Raw genomic sequence first — 18839 nt, forward strand, 5'->3', positions numbered from 1 at the left:
ATGTGTTCTTTCACAGGAAAATCTAGGCTTATATTTATAAACATATATACATATACAAACATACATATACAAACATGCATACATATATCATAAATTTATGAACACATATATGTGCATACATACGCAAATGCATACAATATACATATACACAGATACAAACACATACATATAAAAACATATACATACATATGTAAACACATACATACATACATAAACATATATACACATGGAAACATATACATACATAAATACATACACATACATTTATACATACACATGCACACATCCATATAGGCACTGTGATAGTTTGAATCAGAATGACCCTCATAGGCTCATAGATTTAAATGCTTGGACACCAAGGAGTAACAGTATTAGGTGTGGCTTTGTTGGAGTGAGTCTGGCCTTATTGGAAGAAGTGTGTCACTGTGGGTGGGCTTTGAAGTTTCAAATGCTTAAAGCCAGGCCCAGTGTCTCTCTCTCTTCCTGCTGACTGTGAATGCAGGTGTAGAACTCTCAGTCACCTCTGCAGCACCATGCTTGCCTACATGTGGCCGTGCCTCCTGCTGAGACAATAGTGAGTTAAACCTCTCTTGTAAGAGTTGCTGTAGTCATGGTGTCTGTTCGCAGCAGTAAAAACACCAGCTGAGACATACACGCATGCATACATGCACATGGATACATATGCGTTTGGGATATTGAAACAGAAAGGTGACTGTGAGGGGAGAGAGAAGTGTAAAGGGATTGTAGGAACAGGACAGAAGGTGGCCTGTGGGGCATGAGAGCAGAAGGACGAACTATTTGGGTGAAGAAGAGACCTGTGGAGAGGAGAAAACCAGAAAGAGTGGGGGAGAGGTAAGAAATAATGTTACAATGATAACCATCATTTTGAATGCTAACTAGTAGTTAGTAAGGATAATAACAAACCAAGTTTCCCAAAGATTTAAAGAATCGAATCCTGAAGTGATTCTTCAACACAACAAACTTCAAAGCTAGGACGGCCTAGGAGACAATGTCTAAAAACAAATTAGTGAATAATCGACGGTGAACCAGACAGGGAGGCTGTGTTTTGCTGGATCTTCTGCTGCTGTGTTGCATTAAGCCCTGTAGGAACCGGAAGCTCAGGATTTGTCCTGGAGGTCACTGCCTACTCCTATGTGAGGACAGAGGATGCTCGGGGGTGTACCTGCTGGAGTTACTGTGCGTTTCAGTAAGAGATAGAATGTCAAAGATCTTAGTGCATGGCTCTGAACACTGAAAATGGCACACCGAATCTTGCCATTCTCCCCACTGTTTTATTAGCATTACCTGTTGAGGGAAAGGTGATTAAGCAGCGAGTGTTGTCTTTACTTGCAGAGTTAGAGGAAACGGTGCATGCATGTGGGTGGAACAGTGCCTGCTCTGTGATTAGTGAATGACTCAGAGGGGAGAGCAATGGACAGGGACAGCAGCCTAAAGCACGATGAAGGGGACACCCACCACCTCCCTGAGGAGACATGAGTGCTACTCAAGTTTCATTCTGTGGTTGTGACAATTACCATGACCAACTGCAACTTAAGCAAAGGAAGGGTTTATTTGGCTTGCACTTCCAGGCCACGGTCTTTCATTGGGGGAAGTCAGGGCAGAAACAGAAGCAGGAGTTTCTGCTTGAAGCAGAAACCATGGAAGGACACCGCTTGCTGGCTTGCTCACAGGCTCATTCTGAGCTAGCTTTCTTCTACAGAACACCCTGCCTAGGGATGCCGCCACCCACAGTGGCCTGGATCCTAATACATCAAATAGCCATCAAGGCAATCCCCCACAAACATGGCTGCAGACCAATTGAATCTGATAATTCCTCAATTGAGGCGGTCCTTTGAGACGACTAGGCTGTGTCATCTTGACAATTAAAGCTGACCATGACCATGGCAGGCTCACCACATGGGGACAATAGACACATGTGACTTTAGTTTCTTTCATCTTTCTCTTATCCCGAACACTCACTCTGAATCATGAACCTTTCATGATTCTCAGGGTTCAAACACTAGTTTGAGAAACACAAATAAATGTAGCCAAAATCTTGCCAGTAAGCCTCAGCCTTATTCCTGGTACCCAGTCTCCAAGACGGTTCCATAACAACACTTAATCTCATCTTGCATTTAGTACAACGTTGCATTGTTCCTCTGTGTTTCCCAGTGAATTGAATACAATCAGTTCCTACCCTCTACCGGCCTGCACTGCAGACCACTTGATGTTACTATGATGATGAAATAATAACCGTCCAACTTGCATGAGAATAGAGCATCATTAAGCCCAGTCTCCATGGGCACCATGTTGGGTTTTAAAGTCAGCATCTGCAGCGTTTATGGCTTGAAAAATAAACATACCAGAACAGAGGAGGAAGAAAGAACAAAGACATCACACATGGACCTCGTGAGGGGGCTTTGTGAGGAACAGAAAATGAAAGAGATCTTTGATTACCAGGTGGGAGAAGGTATTTGGCAAACCCAGGCAGGAGAAACATGTTACACACAGGGAGGGAAAGACATGAGGGTGGACAATGACAAGAAAATTAAGGTGTCTTTAGAATGAAGGAGAGCAGGAACTGAAGGAAGGGCGTAAAATTGAGTGAGATTAGTGGAGGAGGAGAAGGAGGGTATAGAAACCAGGATGCTAAGAATAAGCAGAGTGGCCAGACCAGGGTATGGGAGAGACCTCTCTGTCCTTTGTTCATGATACCCATCTGTACAGGCTGTTTCCTCTCCTGCTGAGTTAAAAGGATTGGCACTCAAATTTCTTCTTTTCTTTAATTCTCTTGGGTGTTAGGAAGCACCGCATTCCTGTGATTTGTGGTTTTGTCATCTGAACTTTTGATTAGACTCAAAACATTGCCTAAAAGTCTTCAGCTTGGTCAGAAAGATGTGGGAGGGACTGTTAGCTCACCTGCCCGAACTAGACTCTTTGATAGACTGTTCCAATCGATGGATCCGAATGTTCGACTCTTAGCCACACATTAAAAAATGTGCTGCTCATTGTTCTGTGGGCATTAAATGGTTTGGGCAGGATGCTTAAAATCTGAATAAACAAATTAAACTCTTATGAAGGTTAATGAGTGGGACAACCCATGCATTTAAAACACGATACTGTTTGTGATGTGCAATTTCACATTTTAACTTTGAATGTGTTTATTCAGCTGGTGCAGAGTCTCATATAGCCAGGCTGGAATGGTATTGAACTCCTGGTCCTCTTGCCTCTCACAATGAAGCACAACATATTTGGATCACTTATAAATTTACATTATTGTGGGTGGGCGTGGTCATGCGTGAGCTACCGTGCATGGGCTGAGTCAAAGGACACATTTAGAGGTCAGTTCTCTCAGTCTGTTGTGGGTTCAGATATCAAACTTAGGTCTTCAGTCTTGCACAGTAAGCTCCTTTACACTCTGAGCCATCTTGCTGGCCCCCTAATATCTGGTGTTTGAAACTAAATTTATGAGAGAAAATGTCTTCAATATCTCTTCTCACTCCTGGACACACAATTATCAATTAACATCCTGCAGATCCTCTTCCTATTATTTCTCAATAATAGGAATAGTTCTCCCCTGCCTCCCCCTCCTTTTTGCTTATTATTATCTGAACCATCTCTGGGTCTCAAGACCAAGGCTCTCACTTCCAGAAGCCACTGGCCACTAGTGTGAGAACAGTACATAGTGCTATCACACATCCCTGCTTCCCTGTCCTGTAGAAAGGGCACCACACTGTTTCTCAAACCGTGTCTTAACGCTCCCTACGCTGTCTGGCTCCTCTCTTTGATGGTACTTCCTTCTCTCTACTTCTCCACACTTCTCGTAGCTACTCTTCGCCATAGCGAGGATTCTTAGAAATTGAGAGTAATAGTTTCTTTTTCAAAACATTGTGTGTGCATGTGTGCACGAGTGTGTGCACGCACACATGCACTGGTGTGCGGTATCCATGTCTATATGGACGTGTGCATGTGGATATGCATGTACACATACATATGTGTATGCCCATGTGGAGGTGATATGTCAAGCCAAGTGTTTCCATCTTAGTTTTTGAGTCAATGTCCCTCACTGGATCCAAAGCTAGGCTCTGACTGTCTCCCTTCTCTGGAGATGGAATTATACATACATGCTGCCACACCCCCAAAAGAGGTTCCACGCAACCTGAACTCAGATCTTCACACTTACTTGGTAGGTACCGAATGCACTGAGCTATTTCCCCAGCCTGCAAAATCTTCCTGAAGGTTTAATTGTGCAGCAAACCTTCAGTATTCTCTGTAAGAGTATTGTTGCTATTTTTATTATCTGTAGCGCTACAGTAGGGGCATCTTTGAAATTTGAACCTCTCCATAAATATTTAACATGTGTGTGTGCGTGTGTGTGCATGTGTGTGCATGTGTGCCTGTGCGTGCGTGCGTGCATGTGTGTGTGTGTGTGTGTGTGTGTGTGTGTTCCTTTGTTTCCTTGGTTCTCATTGACTCTGTGGAAGGCTTGACTGGCTGTTGTCCTCTGGCCTCTTCTGTCTTATGCAGTTCACATGTTGCCTCATCTCATTTGTTCCCTATAAACCAGAGAACACCGGCCCTTAACAGACCCCAGAGAAAGTTCTTCTAGTGAAGCAAATAACTTGCCCCAATCACTTGATCTTGTACCCAGTCAAGTGCTCTGTGTAAGCAGACTCGAAGTACATTAGAAGAATATGACAGCTGAGTGCAGGAAAACCAGTTTTATCAAAAAGTTCAATCTATTTAAAACATGCTTTGGTAAAGCTGGCTTACATAAAATCTGGCCTTGGAACCTCAGCTCTGAAAAGGTCCTTGAGAAAAGATTGGAGCAGATCTCCGACCCTAAAACAGAACCACCTGAGATAGAAGAAAAATCTCTTCTGTTTTAAATAGAACACAAAAAGATTTTCAAACCAACTTTCATAACCCACTGCAAAATTTGTGGCTTACCAAATCACCTCCAGCATAATGTAAATCATCCTGCAGTGTCCACTTCCTGTTTTCGTTCTTCGACAAAACTGAACCCAGTTAGTTCCTTTTGACACTGTACTAATCCCACTTCCACGGCCTACTGCATAATTTGGGGCGGGGGGGGGGGGGTGTTTGCTACATAGTCTTGACAGTCTAATTCTCTCTGTGTTTGCACTGAATTCACCTACAAGTTTCTCACGTAACATCCTGAAAGCAAAAACAGAGCAAAGTAGGGTTGACAAGCTTAGTAAAAACAGTAACTCAGAAATCTTAGCCATCTTGCGCTGATGTTGGAATCAGTATTTTATTAAATAATTAGATCATCATGGTCCTACTTATGTGAGCAGGATAATAATAGCTGTATTTTAACCTTTTTATTATAAGTCTTGTATTTTATGATTTTTTCAACATTTCTATGCATAGTTTTATATATTCTGTAATCTAATTATGTTTGCACAAAAAATTATTTATTTGCAAGTGGTGTTTCTATACCCAGACCCTTTTACCTGCATTTTTAACTTAAGGCAAAAAAATCCTAATTTTCGTATTTCAGTTTTGTCTATGTGTTGTGGAAGCGAGGCCCACATTTCAGGTTTGAATGCTCGTGAGTTTTTCATTGTTTTTGCTTGTCAGGTTATACTCTGTCCACCTCCACAGAAAGCCACGGGGTTTTTATGGTGTTATCAGCTTCTTTTTCATGTTCATCACTTCTCCTAGAAACCTATGGTCTACCTCATGAGCAAAACTAATTTTGGTTGGTCTCTGGGCCTATCTTACATTACTTAGAAATGGATTAAAATTAATTTTAACTAAATAATTGATGTTTATGCTAAAGAACTAAAAATGCCCAAAGTGCCTTTTAAAATTGAGGTAAAATAAATGAGATAAAATGTATTATTTAGCTATGGCTAATCATGAAGTTCAATGCAGATTGTTGTGCGAAACCTTTACCATCATTCATCACTAGGCTTCTGCTTGCCTTCTCACAATGAAACAATGTATAATAGAAGAGAAACCTGAGTTCTTTTTTTCTCTTATTCTTTATGCTTTATCATGCTGGCTCATCCCATTTACTTAGTAGGGGGCCTGACTGTCATTGGCTCCGCTCATTACTCTTCCAAAAGTAATAGGCTCTCGAGCCTGTTGGGAGGTTACTATAGTTACTTCTCCAAATCCCGATGAATAGCACATATTCTTGGAGATGATGCCTTCCTTTTTTACTGAGGCAAGACCAGGCAATTCCAGGACCCTTGTTGTTTAGCATTGATGAGACTCATGAAAAAGAACTGGTTTCCTGTGTCTGTACTTTCCCTACCTTGTGTCCAGAAACAGTGTATCATCACAATTGCTAACCCGTTACACAGTTATTTATTCTAGATGGAAATGTTTCCTGGGTGAGGGAAATGGGAAGCTACTATTACTGTGGAATCTCAGGAAACATATCAACAGGCCTTTCTGGAGAATTCTGAAAGAAGTAAATAACTGAGGGGCAGGGACAGGACAGCTGCCTCGAGTCCTAACCACTTCTCTCTGTGATGCAGCTGTCTTTCAGTTACCCAAGCTTCTGTAAGCAGCCTCTCACAGATGCTACTCCATACAGTCCCAGTAAATTCATCGCTTCACCAAGGTAGACGTGGATGGAATCATTTCTCTTATGGGTCTCTCCGGGGGAACAGGCTTTGGTTCACACCTTGCTAGCAAAGGTCATACAACCAATTTGCTCTCATTTTTCACTAACTAGACTAGGAAAAGAAAGAACAATGAGTGTTAGTTTAGTATTCAGACATGCATAGGACACAAGGTGTGGCTACTAGAAGCTGGCCTTCAGGATAATATGTCTGGTTAAGAAACACATATTTAGAGAGTGGAAACTCCTTCTGGTTTTGTTTGTTTGTTTTGTTTGTTTTCATGCAAGCAGGTTCTGTCCCTGGCTAGTGGGGTTTTGTTATTATTGTTTGGTTTGTGTGATGCTGGAAACAGAACTCAGGACCAAGCATTCTAGATAAACATTCTACTGCCCAACTACACTCTAGTTCCAGCAGAAGAACACTCTTTAAAATAGTATCAGATGTACAAGTGTCCAAGGATGCATTTGAAGTAAACATCGTTTTAGATTCCATTTGAGGTCATGTTTCAGAAGAGGCCCCAGAGATTGTCTTCCGATTCCTGTACCCCAATAGAAAAAAAAAAATTAGCAAGCCAAATTAAAGATCATGTCTCAAAGTGTAGCTCAGTGAGAGAGTGCTTGCCTAGTATCAGTGAGGACATTAGCTAGATCCCCTGTACCATGGGAAAATGTAAGACAGGAAGAAAAGCAGCAGCAGGCAGGAGGAGGAGGAAGAAGAAGAGGAGCAGGAGGAGGAGAAGAAGGAGGAAGAGTAGAGGAGGAGGAAGAAGAGAAGGAAGAGAAGGAGGAGGAAGAGCAGGAAGAACAGAAGGGGGAAAAGGAAGAAGAACAGGAAGAGGGGGAAGAGGAGAAGAAAAAAGAGGAGGAGTAACGTGACAACTATGATGCCTTAAGATGGTTTTTTCTGAGGTCTGAATAAGGGGTGGTAGCACAAACCTATAATCCAAGGGTGAGGGAAGAGGACTGATGCAAGTCTGAGACCATTTTGGGTTAGATAATGAGTTACAGTATAGCCTCAGCTACAAAGCAAGACCAGAAGTTACCACACACACACACACACTCACAGAGGCACGTATGCACATATGCACACATATACACACATGCATCCATGCACATGCCACACATGTACACATGCATACATACACACATTACACATGCAGGCACACGAACGTACACACACTTGCAAGATTCGGTAAAACTCCCTGATGACAGCTACAAGATTTATTCTGTGTCTATTTGAATTGTTTTGTCTCTGGAGACTTTATATTCTTCTCCATAGTTTTGAATTTACTGCCTTGCCAGTATATTAATGCTTTCTAAAAGATATTATATATTTATATACTAACAGTTTAATTGTGCCTGACATAGTTTAAGATAAGACAGCTAATTTTTACCTGCCAAAAGAGAATTTTGTCCACTCACTACAGTCATTTCTGATTCAGACATGTAAAGTCCAACTATTGGTGATATTTTTAAAAGGTAAGCCAAAGCAAAGAGGCCACAAAGATATTCTTTGTACATGTCTCTGATAAGATACAAACATGGAAACTCTAAAACTTGGCACTGACAATCATGGTCACGTTCATGTTGGCTTGAAGGCCGCACAGTGGCTGTCTCTGTGAGGATGACTTTGGAAGACACTAACATTTAAATTTGTGAACCTAAAAACAGAGATGACTGGCCTCCGTAGCTTGATAGTTCTTATCCAGACTCTGTAAAACCTGGGTAGGACACACTTCTATCTTCTCAGCTTCACAGCTGTGCACACACAAGTGAGCAGTGGCGGTTCCTGAGTCCTCAGAGACTATGACTTACCTACTTCTCTAACCTGATGAACAACGCCCCAACAGACACACACACACACACACTCACTCACATGCATAGAAACATGTACAGACACACATACACACAGAGACATGCACACACATACAGACATACAAACATTCACACACATAAACACATGCATAAAGACACAGACATATACACACTTACATATACATTCACACACTCACATTCATAGAGATATGTATGGACACACATACACACTCACACACATATAGACATACACACGCTCACACACATACAGACATACACACTCACACACATACATACAGACACACTCACATGCATGGAGACACATACAGACACACATACACGCACATATACAGACATTCACACTCAACCACACATACACGTACACACACTCACATATACAGAGATACACTTTCAACCATGGATACACACACACTCACACATACACACACACTCACATGTATAGAGACACATACACACACACACACACACACACACACACACACCCTATTGGTTTTGCATCTCTAAAGACCTCTGACAACACAGCAAATATGAAGTATTAATTTTATTAAGAAAATCAGTGCCTTATGTGCACTGTTCATTTAGGGCAAAGCTTATACTTCTTCTCTGGTGATCGAGCTGGATTCAAGAATAAAAAGGCCTCTAAGCGTTAGTGGGTTATAAAAACCTCAGGGATACTGTACTTCATTTCAAACACTTTCACTTCATAATCGTGAATCTTTCTTACAATACCCTGTTAAACATGGGCCCAGGAACATTGAAACCCCACCAACTCGCCATTGATAAACACTCATATTTACAGCAAACCAATATTATTTAGTACCGGTTGCCCTTTTTTAAAAGGAAGACAGGCGCTTTAACTGGCTACATAAATGACATCCTTAAATCTTGCCAACTTTATCTCTGTTCTTTGTTCTCTGCAGCACATGCTCCGTTCTTATCTGCTTCTGCCTGCACTGTTTGTGTGTTCCTCGGTGTTAAGTCAAGATCAGGATAATTAAATTTCACTTGAAGTTCAGAGAGAAAGTGATTAAATTTGAACCTAAATCTTTCTGAAATCGGCACCTCTCTTCTTTTTCAGAGAGGAGAAATTTGACTTGCATTTTAGTACAAATATAATTATCTTGTTCAAGATACCAGATCTTTGGAGAAACAATACAATATTATCTTGGGGAAAGAGAAGGCAATCAGAAATTCAAAGCAGGTTTGTCTTATGATTATTTTACATATTCAGGAAGTAATTGAACTTTGCTCATGTGCAGACATTTGCCACAGCCAAATGATAGGCCTACCACGGAAGCCGCTCTCTGCCTCTCTCAGCATAAAGGCAAAATGGGAGAAAAATCTGATGTCTCTAGGAAGCAAGATGAGAGAAAGCAAAGCAGTATAGGCACCAAATGCTGCCAAAATCAAGGCTGGGGCTGGGGCTGGGGCTGGGGCTGGGGCTGGGGCTGGGGCTGGGGCTGGGGCTGGGGCTGGGGCTGGGGCTGGGGCTGGGGTGGGGCTGGGGCTGGGGCTGGGGCTGGGGCTGGGGCTGGGGTGAGGCTGGGCTGGGGCTGGGCTGGGCCTGGGGCTGGGGTGGGGAGGGGCTGGAGCTGGGCTGGGGTGGGGCTGGGGTGGGGCTGGGGTGGGGCTGGGGTGGGGCTGTTGGTATAGTGCTTGTCTAGCATGCAAGAAGCCCAAGGTTCAGTTCAATCCCCAGCATCCCATAAACTGGACATGAAGACTACCCACAATCCCAGCACTTAAAGTTTAAGGCAGAAGGCCCAGAGTCTCCCCATCTTCCTCTGCTCCCTGAGTACCTGTCGTTCAAACAAACAGTGCTACATCACCAAGCAATGGCAGCTGCGATTCATTCCCTCCAGAAGTGACAGAGGTGACTCTGGGACTCTATAGATGTGGGGGTCAACTTCCCACTGCTCGACAGCACTTGGAAAGGGTGATCTCTAGCCAGAACTGGACATGGTGAATATATGTAGCTGGACTTTCAAATCCAGTTTTTCTAACAGCAATTCACCCCCCCCACCCGAAACTGAAAGGCCGTTCTATTTCCTACAAGCTGCAACTTTAAGTTGACTGCTCCCCTCACCCTCCATCCCAAGTTGATTAGGGAGTCTGAATGCAGAACTCAGAGTATATTCCAGCTGAGGCTGAGAGTTGGTGCCAGAGCGACAGCTAGCCCCATTCTTGGGGTGGGGGGAGGGGACAAGAAGCTAATTAAAATTACAAGCTAGAGAGAGCAGGCATTGAGCAGAAGAAGCCGACCCTAGCCAATAATTCCAGAGATAAATCATACTTGATTTGTTAACATATAGATGTGTCCAGGAACTATGATGTACAAATGTCTTGAATACAGTTCCAATCAACCTGCAGAACCGTAATCAAGGAAGCAAGTAATGAGAAGAAGCGGGTGGTGATGAATAACAGGCAACACTGGGTCACCTTGAAACAGAGCAGGACATAGAAGCCCAACCCATAACTGATCTAAACCGGCAGCTTCTTCAAAGAAAATGTCTTCTGTCAGATTTTGGACTTTCCAGGAAAAAAAAAAAAAAAAAAAAGCAAAAAACCCCAACAATCTGTGACTTCCAGAGAAAGTTTTAGTTAGTTAAACAATCAACTTGACACAGTCCGTAAGTTACCTGAGATGGGAGACTCAGCTAAGGATTGCCCAGCTCAGACTGGCCTGAGCATGTCTTTGGGGGATTGTCTTGATTGTTAGAGGGCCTAGCTCACTGTGGGTGGCACATTGACAATTCCATGTCTGCAGTTTTCCTGGGCATAGAGTCCTGGTCTGTAGAGGAAAGATGGCTAAGCACGAGCCTGCAAGCCAGCCAGCAGTGTTTCTGCATGGTTTGGAATTTAAGTTCCTGCTTCAGTTTCTGGTGCAACTTCCCTCAGTGAGGAACTATGACCTATAATGTAAGCTAAGTAAGCCTTTTCCTCCTCTAAGTTGTTTGTAATCAGTGTGTTGTCATAGTAACAGAATGAAACACAAGGTATTCTTGGTCAAGTTTCGCAGAGCCTCCTGCTCATTCTATCCTCTATGCCCATAACCTCTTGAAGGGGCGTCGACTCCGAATGCCTATTCAGACGGCTCAGTTCCGAACTGCAGTTTGCAACTGCAGCCAGTGATGGAAAAATGCAGACATGGAACTACAAAATATGAGCCAGTCATATTCTCTCATTGACTATGGGCCTTCAGCAGTTCATGGAGGTGGTGGTGGCGGTAATGATGGTGGCGGTGGCGTTGGTGCAGTGGTGGTGGTGGCAGCAGCGGTGTCAGTGACAGCGGCAGCAGCAAAGGAGGAGCATCACTCCAGAATAACCAGAGTAAGATAAAGCAAAGTTTGAACATGGACACCTTGTCACTGTAACAGCAGCGTGCTAGCTTATGCAGATAACATGTGTGTTATGCTCTAGAGATCAGTGTGTTCAGCTAGGATACAAGAACCCCAGAAGATAGCTACCTGTAGATCAGACTACTCCACCCATGTCTCCAGGATCCCAACCATTCCTGGTTAAGCCCTCACTCTCTCAATCTTTGCTTTATTTCTGATCGTTCTGTATGCTATCCTCATTCCTGACCCGGGCTCTTTTTTTATTATCTGTGCCCTCTGTTTGCAATAATGCCTCTCCAGAGTCGTAAAAACCAACATCTCTTTTTCACTATTGACCTCTCTGTTGGATACGTCAGTCCCTCATTGCATCCTGGTTAGGTCAGTATCCTCACTACAACATCAGTTATAACTTACATTTTATAAAGGTATGGTCAGCACACCGGATCACTCTCCATGCCTGGATGTGAGCATCATTCCCCTGCTCACTTCCTAAGGATGTGGTAGGAAGAAAATGCCACAACAGCATGGCCAAGGATCCTCGTCTGCCCACCTCCATAGAGTTGGCTTTGGGGGGATGGGCCATAGGAATAAATACAAGTGAAGTTCTTAGACTAATGGACCCGCTGGCAGACGAGCTCTACACAGGTACCAGCGGTTTCATGGCATCTGCTGGCGGCAGGCTTATTGGAATGTCATGAGGCTTCTCCACTCCTCACAGTGCTCTTGGAAGCTAGGGATCTTCCCTAAACATAACACATCTTTGGTCAATTCATCAAATATTACAGTCTTGTCTAAATACTAATCAAGCTCATGCCCTTTAGGCTTTTAAGTGAGATGACACTGGATCAGACTCTCCACCCTGCACTGTCCTGCTCTATGGCTGAAGACGGAGTCTCTGACTTGTTGAAGTTTTGGGCTGACCACATTTTAAAAGGACAGAAGGAAAGGAATCCAAGCGCAAATATGCACTATCCAGTAATATTATCCGTGGAGCTTTATACAGCAAACAGAAGGTGAGAGTCACAGCTGCATACTCTTGAATTTGGTGAACACAATGTTGATAAACCACATATAAGGTATTATTACACTGCAATATCTATGCTCATACAGTTAAAATGTAGGCAAGAGTGAGCTACAGAGCTGGAAGTCAGATGTGCTGTATTTGGAGTTGCAATATACAGGACAGAGGAAGTTCATGTTTCTGCGTTTGTTTCTTGATGTATGAACCATTTGTATTGTGTTCTTACTGAGGAAATTTAAGAAGTATCCCCTGCGGTGTTTTGTGTGTGGTGTTTGGATTGAGAAAACACCTCTAGGCATGTCTGTCCCGGATGCTCCCAGAGAGGGCTCTCTTGATGTGGTAGCTCTGTCATACAGGCTGAGGGTCTTTGATGGGATTCAGGGAGAAGGAGGTGACCAACTACTGGGTCTTGTCAGCTGGCAAGATGGGAGCGGATATGGCCACCACACTCTTCCTACCAGGACGTTTTGACACCCACCTGGTTCAAGGGCTGAAACAAAACTCTCCCCCCCCCCCACCCACGCACTCCCAAAAGAGTCTCCTCAGGAGTTCCCTCACAGCCATTATGCACAATGAAGGGTCTTTCTTCAAAAGAGTAAGGACTACGTGATGCTGACAAGGCGAGAGGCTCCCTCCGTGTTCCTCCTATACCACTCTCCATCCGACCCAAGCTCTCTCCATGAGCTGTGTCCTTGGTTTGCAATGATGTCTGTCCAGGGTCTCAAGCCTTAGAAGCAGATGTGAGAGAATGCACCCAGAGCTAACACTGCTTCGCCCTCTTTGCTGTGACCTGGGCACAGTGCAGCAGCCCCTGGCTCTTTAAGTTGAGCTCACTAGAGCATCCCTTTGGGCTGTCCTGGGCTGTCTCCCTGACTGTGTCCATGTCCCACTGTGCCTTTCCTCTGCAGGTCTCCCCACCTGCTGCTTCTCCTGCACTTTTCCATCTCTCTGACTCATTCCTCTGCACTGGGTTCATCCAACAAAGTCCCACCTATCCTCCGAATCCCAGATCCAGATCCAACACCATCTCCTTAAAAAAATGTTCTCAGGACTCCATCAGTCAACTGCTCTCTCTCCTATGTTCTCAAAGGAGCTGAGCCTTTGTGTTGTTGGGTTGTAAATAATGTTGAAAAGCAAGGTGCTTTTTTTTTTTTTTTTTTTTTTTTTTTTTTTTTTTTAAAAAACCCACTGGGGGCAGGGTGGATTGGGGCAGAAAAATCAAGAGGTTGGGCTTAGCCTGGGTTTTATATTGAGACCTTGTCTAAATAACAAACAAAGAGATGCTCTTTTTTTTCCTGTCTGGGACAGCCATTTGCAGTTAGTAAAGTCCGAAGACTTTCTGTTGACTCAAGCTTTCATCTTCAACAGTTATTCCACCTTGGCAAGCCTATTTTTTACTTATAATATACAAAGAGTATTTGGTTACAGACTTGGTACAAGAACGAGAATCTTAAAAACAAGTGAGACAATGCTCTCCATAAAGAGTTTAGTCAAAAATGGGTGCTCAGTAGATATTCATCACCATGACCAGGGCAGGGTAAGGCTTCTTTTACTTTACTATGAGAATGTGCAAGCATTCTCATAGTACCCACTAAAGCACTCCAACCGCTGAGAGAAAGGGACTAAACAACTACATCCAGGAAAGAGTGAGAAGGTGCAAGAGGAAGAGGATGTGGACTCAGGTGAAAGCTGGGTATGTGTACTTTGTAAATTACCTAAATTAATCCTACAGGGGGAGGGGGCCCTGGGGCCTGCTCTCCTTTTCTTTCCCTAACATGGACTACTGCACAGAGCTGAAGATCCCATTGGGCCACATGAAGAAAGACAATCCTTCCAGATAGGAGCCTGGCAGCCCCAGGGCTATTGTTCACAGGATGCACCTGAAAATATTTCCTGCCCAGGAGGCTGGAGGAAGATAACGGCGAACCAAAAGTCTGGATGGCTGATTGCTTTTCTCAAACTTGAAGTCATGAGGAGGTATTTACGCTGCTTACAAACTTCCTAATGAAAGAGGCTGCTATGGAGTCGCTGCCTGTTCTGGTGGCGGTTGGCACGGAGGGTCTTTACATATATTACTGACAATCCTCGGGCCAACCCTGGGCAAGGTAGGCTGATTCCAATTTTCCCGAGAGGAAACAATTTAGGAGGGGTTAAGTAAGAGAGAAGAGGCTTAAGCTCGTGTTTGTGAGCAGCTGAAGCTGCACAGATCCTAATACCTCCGTTTCATTAAATGATTGACACTAATATATTAGCATATAAAGGAACACTGAAATTGGGTAAATACGTAAAAAATGGATAAATGTTCTTTTTTTTTTAAAAAAAAAACGTTAAACGTAGATGTTTTAGATAAATGTTAGATGTTGTAATTATTATATTAGATAATCAACTCTGAAGGTATGTTTACACGATTAAACCAGCCCGTTCAGCAAAAGTCCTGGCATTGGTCATCAAAAGTTCATTTCTGCAGGTCAAAGGTTTTCCACCTAGGTTTGTCGTTTTAGAGCCCCAAAGTGAGGGCAAATCCATTCTCCCCACCCCCACCCCCAGTAAAAAATAACACCTAGCAAATCCATTTTGTCTTTTGAGTGAGTCAAAATCAGGCAGTGATTTGAATAGAGGCCAATGCAATGAGGTCAGACCAATGTAGCCAGTATGTTGTGCTTGTTCTGACAGTTAGTTTGACTACGTTTTACATGAACTGATTCAAGTAATTAAAACAAATGTTCCATGGACTGGAAGAAAACAAGTCTTGAGTGACCCTTCTAAAAGGACCTGTAGGGACAAGATGAATCAGGGTGAGTGTTTAGGGTTAGGGTTACAGTTAAGTTGCAGCAGATATGGAGAAGATGACAGGAAAGGTCTGAGAGTCACAAAAAGTGTCACAAGAGAACATATACACGGGGAGTAACCCAGCTGCCAGCCAGGACAGCAGTAGGGGCAATCTACTTTCTGTCTCTCTGTCACTGGAGATTCTTCCGATAGTCTACAGGGCTTCTGCAATTTAAGGTGCTCTCTCCCAATGTGGCACCTGAGCTGCTGCAGGTAAAATTGCAGTTACTATAGAAGGTAAGGGGGAGGGGCAGGGAGAGGAGACTTTTGTTTTTCAAAGAGTAAAAATAAGGAGAAATGTAAATACAAACAATTTTATAGTTTATATAATTTTAAAATAACAAAAATATATTATTTCCTTTTCTTTTTCTTTCTTTCTTTTTTTTTTTCTCCTTTTTTTGACAAGTATCTAGTATAGTCCGGGCTGTCCTTAAATCCCATTCCCTTGTGGAAGTCTCCGGAGTGCTGGGATTACAGGTAGAGCTGCCATGCCTGGCCAGTGTTTAAGAGTTTTGAAAAGAAAGTTACAAAGCTAGAAGAACATAGAGGCAGAAAAAAAAGAGAGGCAGGAAAAAAGAATACATATACATGAATAAGAAAGGCTAAATCATAAAACAAAAAGATGACATATTAAAAAGTATGGTCATAAAAATAAAGTAATAAAAAAAATCAGGAGAAAAAAATTCAAAATTTGGAAAGCACTCAATGGGAAGAAAGGAATGGAGGGAGGGGCAGGAGCAGGGACAGAGGTTAGAGCATCAGTAAACCATCCAGCAGCCAGGATAGCTGGCCAGAAGCTACTGTCTCAGGGCTGGAGCCCAGGGAGCAAATCCGCTGCTCCTTCTGGACCCTCCCCTCCAGTCTGAAGTAGCCTTGAATAAGCAAGGTATATGAGGCTTAGTAGCAGACAGGCTTCTGGGGAGCTCTCAGGGGTCTGAGGGGGAGGGGAATGGGTGTTTAGTAGGGTCAGCCTGTGGCCAAAGCTGAAGTAAGCACATTCTAGACTCTAGTTCCTAGCCACTAGAGCACGTGTTCTCAGGAGCTGAGAGCAACTGTGGGACTTATTGCCAAGGCTCAGAAAGAGCAAGGGGCCAGTTGTAACCCTGTGACAGGCAAATGTCTATTGCCCAGCACGTGGGAGGCCTAGTTGGCAGGGGACACAGAACTGTCACAAAGGACCACAGGGGCAGGGCCCTGAAAAACATCTTGTTTTAGTGAACCTTTCACTTGTTTAAAGCAAAATATTACGTTCTGTTCAGACAGTGAAAAGACAGGGAGATGACAGTATTTGAAAACCCTCAACGATGAAACGCAGTTTAAAAAATGTAAATAACGCGTCAAAAAGAACATAAGGAAACAGAGACACTGTGATTTTCTTCACACAGTTTTTGCGGGTTTTAGTGCTTGGTTGTACAGGGAAATAAAAATAAAATCTTTAACATCTTAGGGATGTGTGTGTGTGTGTGAGAGAGAGAGAGAGAGTGAGAGAGAGAGAGAGAGAGTGTGTGTGTGTGTGTGAGAGAGAGAGAGAGAGAGAGAGTGTGAGAGAGAGAGAGAGAGAGAGTGTGTGTGTGTGTGAGAAAGAGAGAGAGAGAGAGAGAAGGAGGGAGGGAGAGAGAGAGGGAAGAAGAGTGTGTGTGTTTTGGCTCAACTGCAAAATGGGTAAGTATTATTTTATAAGTCAGGTGAAGATCAAAAACTGGATGCTGTGATCCAAATCTTCATATTTTTCCTACATTATAACTTCTTCCTGAAGATATTTTGATTGAGTTATAGCCAAAGTGATAACCAATCAATAACCAGTATGGTCAGCATCACATTTGACTTCCAACCTGGATAATGGATCTGCTTCCGGGAAGTGTTTTTGTGTTTGTTTTGGCGTTTGCTTTTTGTTTTTATCTCTCTTTTTTGTTGTTGTTGTGATTTTTTGCTTTTAGTTTTAGCCAAGTAGACTGTCTTTACCAGGAGTTTGTATCTCAGAACTGTCTCCAGTTCATTTTCTTTTCCAGCTCTGTGGATTCTAAACCAACAGAGACACCCTGTCTCTGAAGGCAGAGACCAAACCATGAGATAGGGGATCTTCTTTATCTCCAAGCAAATTGAAGTTGGTCAGAAGTTCAGACTCAGTCAAAGAAGACTTCTGAAGTCGGTGATGTCATTCGCTAGCTGGGAGCCCTTGACAAAATTCTTTTACTTCCTCCTTCTCTCTTTCTCTCTGTCTCTGTCTGTCTCTCTCTCTGTCTGTCTCTCTCTCCCCCTCCCTCCCTCCCTCTCTCCCTTCCTCCCTCCTTCATTCTGTTTTTCCTTTTTTTTTTTTTTTCTGTAAAAGTATGAAATCAAAATTCCCAGAGGACTGGGGAGAGGACTGAATGAAAAACAGTTTTACACAGTTTGGCACAGTCGGCCAGCTGCCTCAGCAACTATGAAAAGGTACGTGGTGGCAAATGTATTCCTGTTTCAACACGAAACAGTGGTGCCACAAAACTACTCAGTTTATTTTTTAAAAATCAGTCTATGTTTAGGTGTAAGAAGCTATCACTACTGCTCCTGTTAGATCTCCATGGTTCTTGTCAGTCCCATCATCATCATCATCATCATCGTCATCATCGTCATCGTCATCATCTTTAATCTTTTTTCACAGTCTGATCGATATCCCCCTCCCTCCCTCCCAGTCCACCCTCTGACAATTCCTCAACCATTTCTTCTCACCTCACCTTCCCACCTTTAACTCCAAGAGGATGTCCCCACCCCCACCCCTACCTCCCAGGCCTCCCCACTCCCTGGGGCCACAAGTCTTTCAAGGGTTAGGTGCCTCTTGTCTCACTGAGGTCAGGCCAGGCATTCCTCTGCTCTCTACGTGTCAGGGGCCTCGTACCAGCTGGTGTATGCTGCCTGGCTGGTAGCTCAGTGTCTGAGAGATCTCGGAGGTCCACAGGGGTCTCAGGGGTTTGTTGTGACTTCTGGTCTTCCTATGGGGTTGCCCTCCTCCTCAGCTTCTTCCAGCCTTTCCCTCATTCAACCATAGGGGTTGAACTTCAGTTCATTGGTTGGGTGCACATATCTGCATCTGACTCTTTGAGCTGCTTGTTGGGCCTTTCTGAATGCAGTCATACTAGGCTTCTGTTTGTAAGCACATCATAGCATCAGCGTCAGGCTGTAGGGCCTCCCCTTGAGATGGACCCCAATTTGGGGTGGTCACTGGACCTCCTTTCCCTCA

This window comes from Arvicanthis niloticus, chromosome 4, assembly GCF_011762505.2.
Source record: "Arvicanthis niloticus isolate mArvNil1 chromosome 4, mArvNil1.pat.X, whole genome shotgun sequence".
Lineage (NCBI taxonomy): Eukaryota > Metazoa > Chordata > Mammalia > Rodentia > Muridae > Arvicanthis > Arvicanthis niloticus.